Raw genomic sequence first — 15,720 nt, forward strand, 5'->3', positions numbered from 1 at the left:
TATTTGTATCACCTTAGATTAATCGAAATAGATATAGGGTTATATACATATATATAAAAGATCAGGATGACGAGACAACTTGAAATCCGGGTGACAGTTTGTATGTAATCGAATCACTTCCACGCCCACAAATCGCCATTAAACGAAAATCTATAAAGTATCATAACTAAGCACTAAATTATGATATGAAATTGTAATTTGGCTCTGGGTATCGCAGTAGCAAGAGGACTTTACAGGAAGCGGGGTCAAAAATGAACGGTGAGCTGGGCACCGCCCATATTTCAATGAAAAGCCATATTTCAGGATCTACTTGACCGATATTGACCAAATTCGGTTTGTAATGTTATCTTGACATTCCTTTGTTCCAGTGCGAAAATAAACGAAATCTACAACCATGCCTACTACCCATATAAAACAAATAATAAATTTCATCTGATTCTATTAATTTTTAGTAAACTGATCAAGCACCATACTTTGTATACTTCAAGAAGGCTATGTCCAAAAAACTGTCCAAATCGGATCAAAACCGTTGAAGTTCCGAGATATCGAAAGAGTACATCAAAGTACCAATTATGAACTTTTTATCGAAAATATCGGTTAATCCGTGAGATACAATATTATAGAAATTCTAGGAGAATCCTTTTTTAAATAATATTATTTTCTTCTATCAATCATTATATGAAGAATCTGCTTGAAATGTATTATAGCAAAAAGTAAGGAGTGAAATATCTCAATGAAAGTTTCTGTAAATATTAATTTAAGCATATGATGGCCCGATATGGAAAACAAGAAACAAGAAAGAACATTGTATCAAAAAAGTTTTCCATATGAGAACCGATATATTAATAAATTTCACAATTTTAGTAAAGGAAATTAAGGATGAAATATTAACTTCGATGTCTGCTGCTTTGAACTGATCACACCAGTAAATGGCTTTTTTTGACGTCTTTAACCTCACATTATATTATTTATTTAATTTATCTGTTAATTTATCTGTTTGCCCGGTGTATGTTGTATTATCTATCTGTTTTTGGAAGATTCGACAAGACGAAGGTTAGACAGAAGATTTTTCGCGTCGGCAAATGCGATGGAATCCAGAGCTAAATAAGTATTCGATAACTTCAGTACAACAAATTCTAGGAGACTATGTTTTATTACATATCTAATATTTATGAAAATTAAAGGTCAAATGGTACTAAAATTTTCTCCATCCCATTAAAATGGAACTATCACTGAAGTGCTATGAATATTATTTATTTATTTATTTACAGCAAACTATTTCCTTTCACAATTATTAAAAACAATTAAAGTGTTTTTCTATGAGTTTGCTTGCTTAGAATATAAGCAGTGATGTGCCATGCCGCGCAAGCCCCCACAGCGACTTAGCACGCTGCTCAATGCACGTAGTAATAACGGCAACTTCAAATAATACTTGAATAACACACGAGTAATACTCGAGACGAACATCTCGGCGAAATCATTTTGATGAAAAGCGAATATAATAACATGTTATTACATATATATTATTGGAGGATATATATATTTACAATATATTTGTATATACCTATGCATATATGTATGTACATACATACTATATAAATACTAACAACAAAATTGGACCACTTAAATGGAACTATTGCTGAGCGCTGAAGTTTGTTTATGTAGTTGTATTATACTTTTCTTCCTTTGTTGACTGCGATTGTTGCTGTGCGCTTGTTGTTGTAGCAGTCAACGACGAGTGTTGTGATAAAATCGCACATAAGGCGGCAATAAAAATACGAAATGACTTAAAAAATATGAACTCCAACAAGAGCTGCGTTGAATTTTAATAAACGCGCTGCCGCAAGAAGACCTTCAAATATGCCGCAACGCCGTTGCACGAACGCAGGAGATCGCTCGGAAGCGAGCGAAAGGTTGAAGGAGCCAAACGAGCAACAGCGACGGCGACGGCGGCGATGAATGAAAGCAAACGTAAGCGCAGAAGAAGTCAAGTTGAGCGCAAAGCGAATGGAATATGTCAAAAAATAACAGTAATTTATTTGTACACAATACAAATGTGGCAAGGGAGTGAGTACTACATACATATGGTAGGATGAATAAAGACTCAGCGGCAACGCAGCGCCTGGGTAGGGGTTGAAGGGTTATTTGAAAAACGTAAGAAAAGTAAGAAAATAAAAGATGCTTTCTTGTGGGGGGAAATTGAAGAAACGTAACGGCACTTCAAGCACAAGGAGATTCACAAAATAATGGAAAACAAAACGCCCTTGACACCGCTAGTCAGTGTAATAGCTTAAAGTGGGCGCCGCTGGGAAGAGTGAAGCGCAAGTTTATTTTTTTCTGCTCTCAAGATGCTTGGCTTGTCAATTGATGGGAAAAGCAAGTAGTCAAATTGTATTGAAAGATATGGTATGGTACAAAAATATTTCAAGTAAGAGTGAGAGAGCGCATGCAATATAGAAGTAACTGAGAGAATTCAATAAAAATTATGTGATAGCTGAGGCATCTGTTATAAGAGCTGTTTTTAAAATTTAATCAAATTTATAGAAACAATATTTGCATGTACAAATAACGGATGCGCAGATTGCCTACGCTACCAAAGAAACTATAGATAAGAGAGGCAATTCTTTTGCGATGACAAACAGTATATTGGAATTGGTAAAACTGGAACTTGCGTGGAAATCGGCTATGCTTATGCCTGACGTACAATGAACACCGAAAATGCGCCGGGAAATGTCGCTACAAGAGCAGCAACGACAGCGCAACAACAACCACAAAAAGGCATAATACTAACAACTGGTACTCCAAGACGCGTTCTCTAAGCAAAAGGGGTGAGTGTGTTTACACAGCATGGCGCGTTATAAATAAAAACAGGCGAGACAAGTCAATGGCAAATAGGACTTGAGCGCACCGCCGACACACACTCACCTTATAATACCTTGAGTGAACGCGTGCGTGTGAGCAGGAGCAACACAAAGAGAGCCACAGCGCGGTATAGCGCATGCTTCTGCACAGCGTTAACGGCGCTTGCTGCCATACAACGGCGCCGTCAATATGTCGTCTGCGGTGGCGGGTGTGTCCAATGAGGCGGAAAGGTGCTTTGAGTGCGTGCGCCTTGCGGCTGGTAGAGCGAGCGCGCATGCTGTTACATGCTGCACATAGCTGACAGTTGCGCGCTCACACACGTGAGTAGCGGCAATTTCTGGCAATTTCTTATCAGAATTTACACACACGCGCATAAACTCTAAGCGAGCGCAGTTTGTGTTGAATATAGCTATTCCGCTCACACCACTGCAAGCGTGGTAAGTCGACACGATCGATAGCGCTGCTCGCCAACTCATGTGTATTTATGTATACAATATATATGAATATGTGTATGTGTGTGCGTGCTGATAAGATATTTGTGTTGCTTTCGTCGAGTCGCTCGCCCGCTTGTTGGACTAGCGCGCTGCTAAACGGAATTTCACAAATCAGTTCGTTGTTTTCCGCTGCGCCAGTGTAATCGTACAGTGTACATGCCGCGCTGAACGCATCGCAAAGCAGAGTGTCTTTGATTATTTTCGCTTGCCGCGTCCCAACGGCGCGTTGAAGCAGTGAATTTTCTGAATTTTCCAATAATTGTGTGTGGAGCTGAAAAGTGTGTGTTCAGAAAAAAAAAAGTGATTTCCATTCAGCCTCAAGAACAAAAATAACAACAGTAACAACAACAATAGCAAGAACAATAACAGTGTGGAATATAATAAGGGGTGGTGATAGCAGCAGCGCATCAGCAGCAGGCACACGGCCAGTGTCCGCCCCATTCTACAGCAACAGTAACAACAACAACAATAGCAGCAACAGCAGCAACACTAGTAGCAGCAGCAGCAGCAGCATTGCGCAGCGCGTGTTCGTACTCTCTCACGCCATACGCCAAGCGCTGTGTTATTTTTGTAACTGATATTTGTATATATCTTTGTTATTCTCCTGCGCGCGTGTGTGTGCGCGCGTGTTTCATTAGGGTGTTTGTTGTGTGTGCGTGCTCGATAGCCGAAAAGCGCCCAGCATAGCAGCAGCAGCAGCAATACACTCGCGCGCAATGTGCCATCATTTGCTGGTACACAACCACACACACAAACAGATATAGACACTCGTACTCGCACTTGTGGTGTACATATCCACTACTCATCCAGTCGATACATTTGCGTTTCAAATTTGATTTCAATTCAGATACGTCTCGTTACCAAAGCAGACGCGTTTCCGTTTTCCGCTACCACTGTGATTGCCGCCATACAAGCCGCTGCTACACTTTTTTCAGCCAAACGTGCGCTCCGTCACAAAAGTCAAATTTCTCCAAGTGTTGTACAATAACAACTGCTCACTCACTACTCAGTAGCGTTAGTGTCGGTGTGTGACAGTGTGGTGTATTAAGAATTGTGAATTAAAAGCATCTACAGCTTAGCCTAATTACGCGAACGGCTTAAATTATTAGAAGACTAAGCCAGTGCGAATCCCCGAACAAAGCTAACTAAACTAAAGAGTGTGCAGCTGAACTGTATGTGTACTACGCATATGCATGTGTGAGTGTGTTTTTTTTTATTAAGCGTAAAAAACTAAAGCTCTTTAACGCGCTTAAGCTCTGCGTAAGCACTTAGCTACATAATTTGTTATTTTGTGGATACGAGAACGAGAATTTTTTTTCCAAGGTTTTGCGTGAAATACAAAAACAAAAAAGGTAATAATATTTACAATAATAAACAGCAGCTGCAAATATTGAATTGTGAAAAAAGTATTTTTTATGAAATATACGATAAAGTGACAACAACATTACAATTTACAACAACATTAAAGTTAAAAAAGTGTCAACAAGTAATTTAGCTAACTGTTTCACATTGAAAATAATAAAAAAAAATTGCGTGAAAATATTTAGAAAAATTTTAGCAGCAAAAACTCATTTCAAAAAACACTATAACTGCGTGGTAATCTCTAAAAAAATATTAAAAAAAAATCTAAAAGTAAAAAAGAAAAACAAAAAATAAAATAACACTCGTTCCGTTTTTGAAATCCCTGCTATTTTCACACACGCCCATAAATTTCCATTTACAACTTCGATTTGTCGCCGCGTCTTGCCATTTGATTTATGCGTCTTCAAGCGCTCACGACCCGTCGGTTAAACACCCATGTGCAGTGACAGTAAATTAGTGCTTCGAAATACACAAATCAACTATTACAACTACAAAAAATCGAAAGCATAATAAAAACTATATCACACAAGTAGTAAAATCCGAAAATTTGTCAGCTAGTTCGATTCATTATAAGTGGATTAAACGCTGATATTGGCCACCTTGTGCTTGAAGGTAAGATTTGCTGGTTTTTCTTTTATACATTTTTCCTCACACAATTTGATTTGTTGCGCTCGGTCAGGCAGTGCACGTGACTTTTATGCGGTCATATTTTCCTCACAAAAGCATTCATCAAATTGGAGATTAGCTAGCAGCTTAACTTTTTTTATTTTTATTTTTTATAAATAAAATATGTTGGTAAAAGCAATAGGTGTGAACGCGTTCATGATCGGCAGTCTCACCGAGTTTCCAATTATCAACTAATACTTGTTCAAAAAGCCGTCGCCAAAATTCATACCTCTGAGTGTATTTTTCATATAGAGTAATTTTCATAAAATCCAACAGCTGTGTTGAACAGGTTTTAAAGTTTTTGCTTCTTTCCAATATTTTTTTTTTTTTTACAAATTTAATATTGGCACTAATTTTTTTACTTTTCCATGGTGACTCAAATTTCATATTTGTTTGAAAATCTCTGAACACAAATTTAATTCAACGGTTGAACTGTTTGAAATCATTTTAGATATTCGGATGTTTTAACATCATTGAAAATACCGCAAATATTAGCCAAAAATTTAATTTATTTATATCATGCCAGTTGTGAAAACTTCGAATATTTTCGCTAAACTCCATCATTTTTCAAAAAGTTTGCTTTGGATACATCTTTATTACTACTGCGAGTTATTCCGTGATTGGGGTTTGACTCTCTAGTCACAAGTGTAATATTATTCATTTTATTATTGTGATATTATTCTTTCTAAAAACATTATTGAGCTTTTCTTGTGAGACTAATGACATTCAAAAATCACTCGTAAACTCATAAAATAACTCGTCGTTTTATAAAAACCCGATTTCTGGAGCTTTGATTATATGAGTTAACATATCATTGCAGCTACTACGTTTCTTTCGGTATTTGAGACTTGAATCTCAAAAGAATCGAAGTTTAATATCATTCTTCGCTTATTTGACTCTTGAATCCCGAAGGAATCGAAGCTTTAATATTATTTCTCTCGAAATTGATTTTTTGATCTCTTCTGCTTTGGACAACTGATACACACGTTTTATGAGAGCTATGTCCGAAGTTTACATTAACTTTAAAGCTACTGTCATTATTCCAGCAGTTGAGAAGAGTCTAAATTTTAGTATTATTTGTTTTCTAACAATATTTTTTTATCTCTTCTCTATGGCGCAGCTGATAATCACGGCTGAAAATTGCCTCTCAAAATTCAATGTCAATTCCTTGTTATTCTAAAACTGTTTCGAAACATGTCTTTCAAGTAAGCAATCCGAATGAAAAATATGATCCAACTCTATAATTAGACATCTATGGAATAAAACGTGTCTGAAACCATCTCTAAGTCTACTTATATTCCAAGCCATTCATGTATGCGATAATATAATAATTCAAAACTTGCAGAAGTACGTATTCAATCTATATTTTGGTGAATCAAGTATGTGATTAAGTACTTGACGTGTTCCTTTGTATTTGCCGCTGGCGTCTCATAATCATCTGTGGATTAATTTGAAGAAGTCTGCGATAAGACTCAACAGTTCTACAAATGTAGATATAGAATGGGCCTGCTGCTGCTATTAAGTTTCGTCTGATATAATTTCAATTCAGTGTTTTTAGATAAAAAAAAAAACACGTTTTCGTTTGCTTTTAATTATTTGTTCATCTAACTCATCGCGAACGTTATATGTATGCCTATATCAGCTCTTTAAACTTATTTTATGCTCTTCTCTGCTTTCTTTGTGAAAAACAAATTGTTTGTTAAGAAGTGGGTATTGCAAATTTTAGCTTTACCACTCACCGAAAAAGAGTTTGCAGCAAAAATAATCAAGGAATCTTTAAAATATGAGTTGTATTATGTTTTTCCAAATTTCAAATACATTTACATATTAGAACAAATTTTTTTCCAACGTCTTTATTCAATTTGCAGTTTGAATGTAATCTCCCATAAAGAAAATATATATTTATGAAATCATAAACATATGTGATCCTATCATAAACAATGTTAATACATGTTATTAGCATAAAATATAATTTTTTTAATATTTATGAAATTTAAAATTGAAACAAAAATAGATATTTCTATATCTTCTTCTTCTTTATTGGCGTAGACATCGTTTACGCGATTGTATATCAGAAAAATTTGAAAGACAAAACAGCAAGTGTCTGAACTCTTCTTATTTGTGAAGCAGATAGTAGCAGTGGTAGCGGGTAGAAAAAATATGATAATAAAATGGTTTAATTAATGGTGGAACATATCGAGCACAGGTCAAACCGCCAATAAAAATCAACCATCTGCAAACACATATTTCACCAACTTTTTTCTTAAATGGCAAAATTCGCGCAGATTCACAATTTCAAAATATAATTTTTTATGAAAGATTTACAGAAATAATTTGTTTCGCGGGTTTTTTTATTTTTTTTTTTTTATGAAAATGAGTGCTGTTTTCTATTTAAAATTAGTAAAAATAAAATATTAATAAAAATATATTTTGTCGGATCAAATATTATTCCGAAACTCGGTAATACTGATGTGAGCTAATACTGACAGTTTTTAGAACGTATACTATTTATCTGATACTGTTTATAAATGGTGATCTATTTCGGGATTCCCTAGTTTTTTTATGAAAAAACACAGAAACATCAACTTTAATGGGGAATGTTTATTATCAATCAAAATAACATGCTTTGGCATTTATCTTTTGAAGATTAACTCTTCAAATGTTGGCCGCGGCTGCGTCTCAGATCGTCCGTTGAGTCCAATATTTAATGACTCTTTCGGGTATTTCGACCGGTGACGAATCGATCGGTCCAAAATATGAAATTATCTGCTCACCGAAGTATCCTCTCAATAAATCCATTGATTGATGCGATGTGTTGCAGTCTTGTTGAAACCAAATGACGCCTAGATCACGAGCTTCAATTTCAGCCAACAAATAGTCGATTATCGGGCGCAATAACGGTCGCCATTGACGTTTATATTCTTACCAGCACCATTTTTGAAGAAATTTTGATTTTCTTTATGAAATGCCAGCTTGTGAATATCTTCAGGCAGGTCTCATCGCTGAACAAAATGTGGATCGAAAACGTCGGATCTTCTTGGCACTTCTCAAGAGCCTTTAGAGCGCAGCGATGTCGCTTTGGAAGATTGAGCGAATTCAGGTCTTGCACAAGATGTATTATTAGTACGCTTCCAATTTATATTATGTTCACTGCTTGCTGGCGTGGTCTATTCGTTCGAATGTTATCCAATATTCGAATGCCAGATCTCAAGATGGGTGATGGTGTTGTGAATAGTACGCTCAGTATGCCGATTATGTTGGTTAAAAATGATGTAATTTTGTGGATTTTTAGATAAATCTTCTGTTAAAAAAAAAAAAAACAAATTATAAAAATATAGTAGAAAGGGTAAAAAATATTAAAAATTTCATATATTATTTTATTCAATTGTTAAGTCTTATTACTGCTATTATATAATTTAGAATTTTTCGAAAAAAATTAGGTTTTGGCTCTCCAGTGTATATTGTAAACATTTGATCAAATATATTTAAATTTAAATTTTATTTTTTCTTTGTTATTCTTAAAAACTGTTTAGTTTTGCTACCATTTGGTCAAACAGATTTCTATATACATATATATTTTTTTTCAAAACTTTTTCCAAACATAAAAAGCATAAAATGTGTAGCCCAAAGCAGCAAACTTGACATTGCAACAATAAATTAATTTCTTTATATGAATTTAGAGGTTGCCACATTCGAAACTAAGAAATGAGCGACGCTACAAATACAAAAATATGTGTGTGAAAAATATTTATTTCTGAAATAAATTTTATGTCGAAATTATTTATCGCCTATCAACATAAATTCCAAATATATTTAAAAATTTCTCCAACTCAAACATATGAATTTTGCAATTTATGTGTGTGTGCTGCCCAAAGTAAGCAGCTTGCAGCTGATTGGTTAAGAACTCATAAATTCCTGTCTCATTACTTAACATCAACACACACATGCACACACACACACGCAAACGCGTATAATTCGCACACATCAAAGCGACTTTAAATTAAGCAAAATCTGTCGTTTTCAAATAAAAATCTACATTAAAGTAAATTATTATTTTAATAATGCTCACCGCGCAACCGCAAAACGATTAAAAACATTACAAGCACTCAGCCACTTTAATCCACTCGGGATCAAGTGGAGATCAAGCGGGATTTTGACGTATAAATTCTCAATTTGATTTGACTACTAGAGTGTGGTGTGTGGTGTGTGGTTGGCGGCAAGTGTGAATATTTTGCATGCCCGTCTGTCTACCCAACTGCCCAGACGTACATACGCACACCTACATATGTACATATGTGCATTTGCGTGTGGCATTGTGTGTGTGTGTGGCGTGTTTATGACAATCTAAAGCCGCAGTTAGCACGGTTAGTGGTTAGAGAACAGATCGCGCGCCGTCAAAGCTTTTTTTGCTCTCGTTATTGTTTTTGTTTTTGCTTACTACGCGTATAAATGAATTAATGAATGAAAAGCGAAAGTGGCATTTAAGCATTATACTTAATACAATAACACAACAACAACAAAAGCAGGCATTTACATTGTAATTTTTATTTTTAATTTGTTTGTTGTTGCAGTCAAGAGACCAATCCAATGCATATGCAAATATTTGCTGTTATTTTTTGCACTGTATGCACCGACTTGATTTATATTAGTTCATTCATACTTGTTAGTGTATATTTGCGTGTGTAAGTGGTAATAAGAATGATTGCGTAAATATTTTGTTTGAAAAATGATAGTGAAACACACATATATGTTCATACATATGTATGTATATGTATTAAAATATGAAAATGATGCTGTGAGTGCAATTTGTAATGGATTTTATTGGCGGTTTAGTTTCAAGGAACGAGTATATAGTTAAATACTATAAAATAATAATTTTTCTTAGAAAAAAAATTAATATATTTTTTGCTTTTATGGGTATATGTATATACTTAAAACATATTTTAAAATATATATTATTGTAATCATTTGATTCGGAGTGGATATTTTTTTTTTGGTTTTTTTGATATATTGCGGGTCGCAATCAGACTCAGAATTTTGGGAACATCCTTTAAGGGGTTACATGGGTTTCCTCGGCATCATCTAAAGTGAAAAATATGTGTTTTAGTTAAAACCTTAACTTAGAACTTGGAGGAAAAGAGTAAAAAAAACTGAAAATTGAATTGTTGGCAGAGATTTTTCCAAAAAAATGTAAAATTTCAATGAAAATTTCGAGAATTTTTTCTTTCTAATAGTTGTAATCGCAAAAAAATACTTTAACCAAGTCTTTAAGAGTTGTATCTCAAAGACTGGTGTAAAATTTCATGAAGATCGGTCAAGTAGTTCTCGAATAATCTTAACAACCGACTTCAAAAACACAGTTTCGCGAAAAATGCGTTTAAAGACCGCGCACTTAGCCTAGCTAGCCTCAAGCGCACAAGTTCTCAAGGCTGTAACCGCGAAATTATTACTCGAATCAACTTGAAAATTTAAGATAAAATTCCAGAGGTATACGTTGTAAAATTTAATAAGACATATTTCTCATTTCTTCAAATTCGATTTACCTGACTCACTTTTCTAAATTAAAAATACTTTATTACTTGCTCTTAATAAATAAAATCGTTAACTCATTATTTCGTAATTTTAATTTAAAAAATTTAAATCTCAACTATTAAGTTTTTGTTTCTGTGAATGAGCATTTTTCTAGCTCAAAGATTAAAAAACGTAAGAGTCTTTAATGAATCGGATAATTCTAGAAATCCAGCTACGTAAAAATAATCTCTTTAAACAATTGCGTAGTTAAACTCACCCAAACAAACAAACATACACGTTTTGCTATAAATATCTAAAAAAATTTGCCGCCAACGTCATTCTAACAAACGTGTATACCAAGCGAATGTATACAAAATAAAAGCGTTAAACACACGCACATACAGGCGCATTTAATTTGTGTATATTGGCGTAATCATTGATTTACGACTAATCCGTTGAGTGATTTTTAATTAAATTTATGTCTTTATGACTTCTCGAGCGTCATGTCTAATGATATGGTTGCATGCACATACTTTTGCTGTTGTTGTTGCTCAGCAACTTTACTTTTGTTGTTGTTTTGTGTATGTGTAGCTGTTGTAAAATCCAAGCGCTGGAAGTGCCAATTTCTAGAGCATAACTAGGTATGTAGATGACGAGCTTCTTGATATTTTGTTATGAAAATTATGCCGTAATTGGTTTTTTGTGATTTTAGTATGTGCTACAGTTGATGATTGACTACAAAACTATATTTATTGGTGTTTAATTTAAATTATAATATTATTTTAAAGCGTTGGGTGCAAAAAATGTTCCACACTCATTATTAAATATGCATGATTACACTATATAAATATATATATATGTCATACTGCGTGAATAAAAAATTATGAAGGATCTTTTGTTTGAGCTCATAGGGGAATATACATATGCACTATGGGAAAATATTAAGGTATATATATATATACTCAATTAAAGGATTATCCGCAAGAAATTCCAAAAAACAAAAACAAATTTAAAAAAGGGTATAGAGAGATCTTTATCTTGATTTTATGCGGCCGCTTTCTATGACATCTACCCACTAAAATAGTTCGATCTGTACAATATATGAATGTATTATAGCTTCGCCTTAGGCAAGAATATCTGCCAAATTTCATAACGATAGCTTGCCAAGTTAAAAAGTTTTCCATACAAGAACTTGATTTGCATTGGTCAGTTTGTATGGCAGCTATATGCTATAGTCGTCCGATCCAAACAACTTCTTAGCAGATTGTAGTACTGTCTTCAAAAATAATATGTGCTAAATTTCGTGAAAATTTCTCGTTAATTGAAAAAGTTTTCCATATAAGCCTTTATTCCATTGGTTCAGTTTATATGGCAGCTATATGCTATAATCGTCTGATTAAAACAATTTCATGAGAGATTATAGCGCTGTCTTCAAAAATAACCTATGCTAAATTTCGGCAAGATATCTCGTTAAATGAAAATGTTTTCCATATAAGCGCTTGATTCCGCTGGTTCAGTTTGTATGGTAGCTCTATGCTATAGTGGCCTGATTTCAGCGATTCCGATCAATGAGCAGCTACTTGAAGAGCAAAGGACGTCAGAAAAATTTCAGATCGATATCTCAAAAACTGAGGTACTAATTCGCCTATATACTTCTTTACATACAGAGTACATATAGTATGTACATATATGCACTCAGTTCTCCATGCTGATCACTTATTTATACATTTTATAGGATCTCCAATATAGTGTTCAACATACATATATGTACATATACATACATTACTATATTTATAGAACATACATACATAGGTATGTATATCAACAGGTAATGACAAAAATATCGGTTTTTGTAATTTTTGTTGTATTCTAATTCAAAATTTTCAATGATTTACGATGTTTTCCCGCGTATACGCAATAAACAAAAGCAAAAAGTGAATTAAAAATAAACATTTATATACATTTTTCTATATATCAGGTAAATGTGTAAATTTTTAACAGCACTAATTACAATTCAATACAAACAACAACAAACACAACAACTGTAATCGGCAATAATTTGATTAGGTCGCGCAAAATGTGTAGCTTCCAAGCGCTGATAAGCGAAATTCAGAGTTTGTAACAACTTTGCCACTGCTGTGCTGCATGTATGGTATATTGTATGCTGAAGGAGCAATAAGAAACCACAACAACAACAATATGGTACAGCTAGTGCCGACAGCACGCGCAATAAATAAGACACGTAGAGTGTAAATATTTTTACACAGATAAGACACCAAGTGCTGTTATCTATTTCGGAATATATGTACTTACTAAATACATACACACAAACATAGCTGTAGTTGTGCGCCTTTTTAGATGTGTTGCTGCGTAGGTGCCTCTAAACGCTTTGTGTGTAATTGCGGCCGCGCGGAAAATTAGTAGAGAAGAGCAGCAGCGAGTGTTAGACGCAAAGCATAGAAATATAGAATCATAAGAGTAGTGAAGCCGGGAATAATCATAAACTGCAGCCTGCAACGGCGGGTAAGTTAAGCAAAGTGTGTGCGGTTGGAGACAGCAGGGATAGGAGCTTGTGGCATTTTTTCACTTTAAAACCGCTTTCGAAGCTGTTTTGTTTAGGTGTATGTGTGTGTGTACTGAGTGCAAACACTTTTTCTGTGTTGTATACATATACTGCACTCTAAGTGTTCACATCCTCCACGCTGCTGCAGTGAAGCAACGCGCTGGAAACGGCGGCTTGTTCTGCTTTGAGCACAGGTGGCGAAGAGTGCATGACCTCAGCTTCAGTTACAGGAAAATATGAAAAAGTGTAAATAATATGTTATTTGTAAGACTACACGCATATACTTACATACATATGTATATATACATACACGCATGTAAACATTTGTACCTGTATTTGTTCTGCCGCTTAATTTGCTTTTATTATGCCTTATTAATTTGCTCAGCGCGCGGCAATGCCTCCGTGTAAAACAGCAGTTTACAACAAGCTATCAACACACCGCTATCAGCGCTGTTTATCTACAACTTTTATAAGTTTCATTGCGCCGAGCAAATATACAAACATACTTACATACATACATACAAATGTATGCAACATCTAGTATGTTTCGTTGGTAGGCATATTCATATTCATATAAAGTTTGTATGCACCTACATACATACATATGTATAAACGCCTATACTCCGTGCAGTGCCACAATTTTACTCACTCGGCGCTTTTAGCCATTTCTAAGTGTCGCTAGGTGCTGTTGGGGTTAAGCTTTTTATTTTGTTAGTAAATTTGCTAGGTAAACAGTTATATCAGCTATATTAAAAAATATATGCAACTACATACAATTTTAAAGGTATATTACCTACAAATAAATGTATATATAAGGTGCTACTGATGTATAAAAGATATTTTAAGAATAAGGAGTATATTTTTTCCAATTACAGAGTCTTCGAAAATATATAATTACGGTAATTACAAGGTAGTTAGTGCTAATTATATCCTGAAGAGAGTATATAAAGTTTGTCACGAAGTAACAGTCAGAGGAAAAATATAAAATATGTACATATATAATAAATAAGTAAATGTTCAGCGTGACGAGCTGCGGTGATATTGCCATGTTCATATGTATGATAAATGCAAATACGGGAATTAGACTCTTAGTTTTAAAGTTATCGAACGGAAATTTTACACACGAACTGCTGTCCAAAAGCAGCTCATTTGCCGTTTGGAACTACAAATTTTGGGTCATTATTGCATATAGCTGCCATACAAACTGAACGTTCAAAATCAAGTCCTTGTATGGAAAACTTTTTTATTTGGCAAGCTATCTTCACGAACTTTGGTATGGTTTATTTTCTAAGACTACGTTATAATATCTGCAGAAATTTTCTAAATCGGACTACTATATCATATAGCTGCCATACAAACTGAACGTTCAAAATCAAGTCCTTGTATGGAAAACTTTTTTATTTGGCAAGCTATCTTCACGAACTTTGGTATGGTTTATTTTCTAAGACAACGTTATAATATCTGAAGAAATTTTTTAGATCGGACTAGTATATCATATAGCTGCCATACAAATTGAACGTTCAAAATCAAGTCCTTGTATGGAAAACTTTTTTATTTGGCAAGCTATCTTCACGAACTTTGGTATGATTTATAAGCCAAAACAACGCTATAATATCTCTAGAAATTTTCAAGATCGGACCACTATATCATATAGCTGTCATACAAGCTAACCGGTCAAACATAAGTCCTTGTATGGAAAACTTTTGTATTTATGAACGGTATTAAGTCATAGCTTCAATGCAATCGAAGTTAAAGCGTTTTCTTGTTAAAAAGATTATTCTCTACATATTAATGACTGTTTTCCAGAACGCATAGGTATTTTTCTCAAAAATGATTAGCCATTGCATCAAATAATCCAAGAACAGCAAAAATACACCCAGGTGTTACATTTATTGTGCTTATATATCGCTTGTAAATATATTTGGGAATATTTGCCGCCATTTGGGAATGGATTCGGCAAATAGTTTCGGAGATATGAGCGTATTTCCAAGTACTTTTTAAGTTCGCGAGAATGGCTCCAAATGCTTTAAACGCGTTTTTCCGGAAACGCTGTATTCAGAGCCGGCAAGGAGAATATCTTCAAAACGACTAGATGGATTGACTTGAAAACTTCCTTCTATTAAAGGAATGGGATTTTTGGCACGCTCAAGTATAAATTTTTTCACAAATATTATAATATAAATTTCACTTTAAAGTTGCCCAGCTTCCAAGAAGCCTACTCATTTCCAATAGTTTAGTTGTTTAAGAAAACCTCGAACCTAA

General features: G+C 34.4%; 1 protein-coding gene across 2 annotated transcripts in view; it reads left to right on the top strand.

The window, feature by feature from the left end:
* Window positions 1–3,455: 3,455 nt before the first annotated feature.
* The window catches only part of LOC105233684 (pituitary homeobox homolog Ptx1), a 75,800-nt gene continuing 63,535 nt past the window's right edge, over window positions 3,456–15,720 (top strand). The window contains exon 1 of one of the 2 annotated variants that reach the window (XM_049447163.1): window positions 3,456–5,330. The gene's annotated coding sequence lies outside the window, so the exon portion shown is untranslated. The remainder of the gene's footprint in view (window positions 5,331–15,720) is intronic. The other variant, XM_049447164.1, reaches the window with a different exon arrangement.

Source organism: Bactrocera dorsalis, chromosome 2, assembly GCF_023373825.1.
Source record: "Bactrocera dorsalis isolate Fly_Bdor chromosome 2, ASM2337382v1, whole genome shotgun sequence".
Taxonomy (NCBI): Eukaryota; Metazoa; Arthropoda; class Insecta; order Diptera; family Tephritidae; genus Bactrocera; species Bactrocera dorsalis.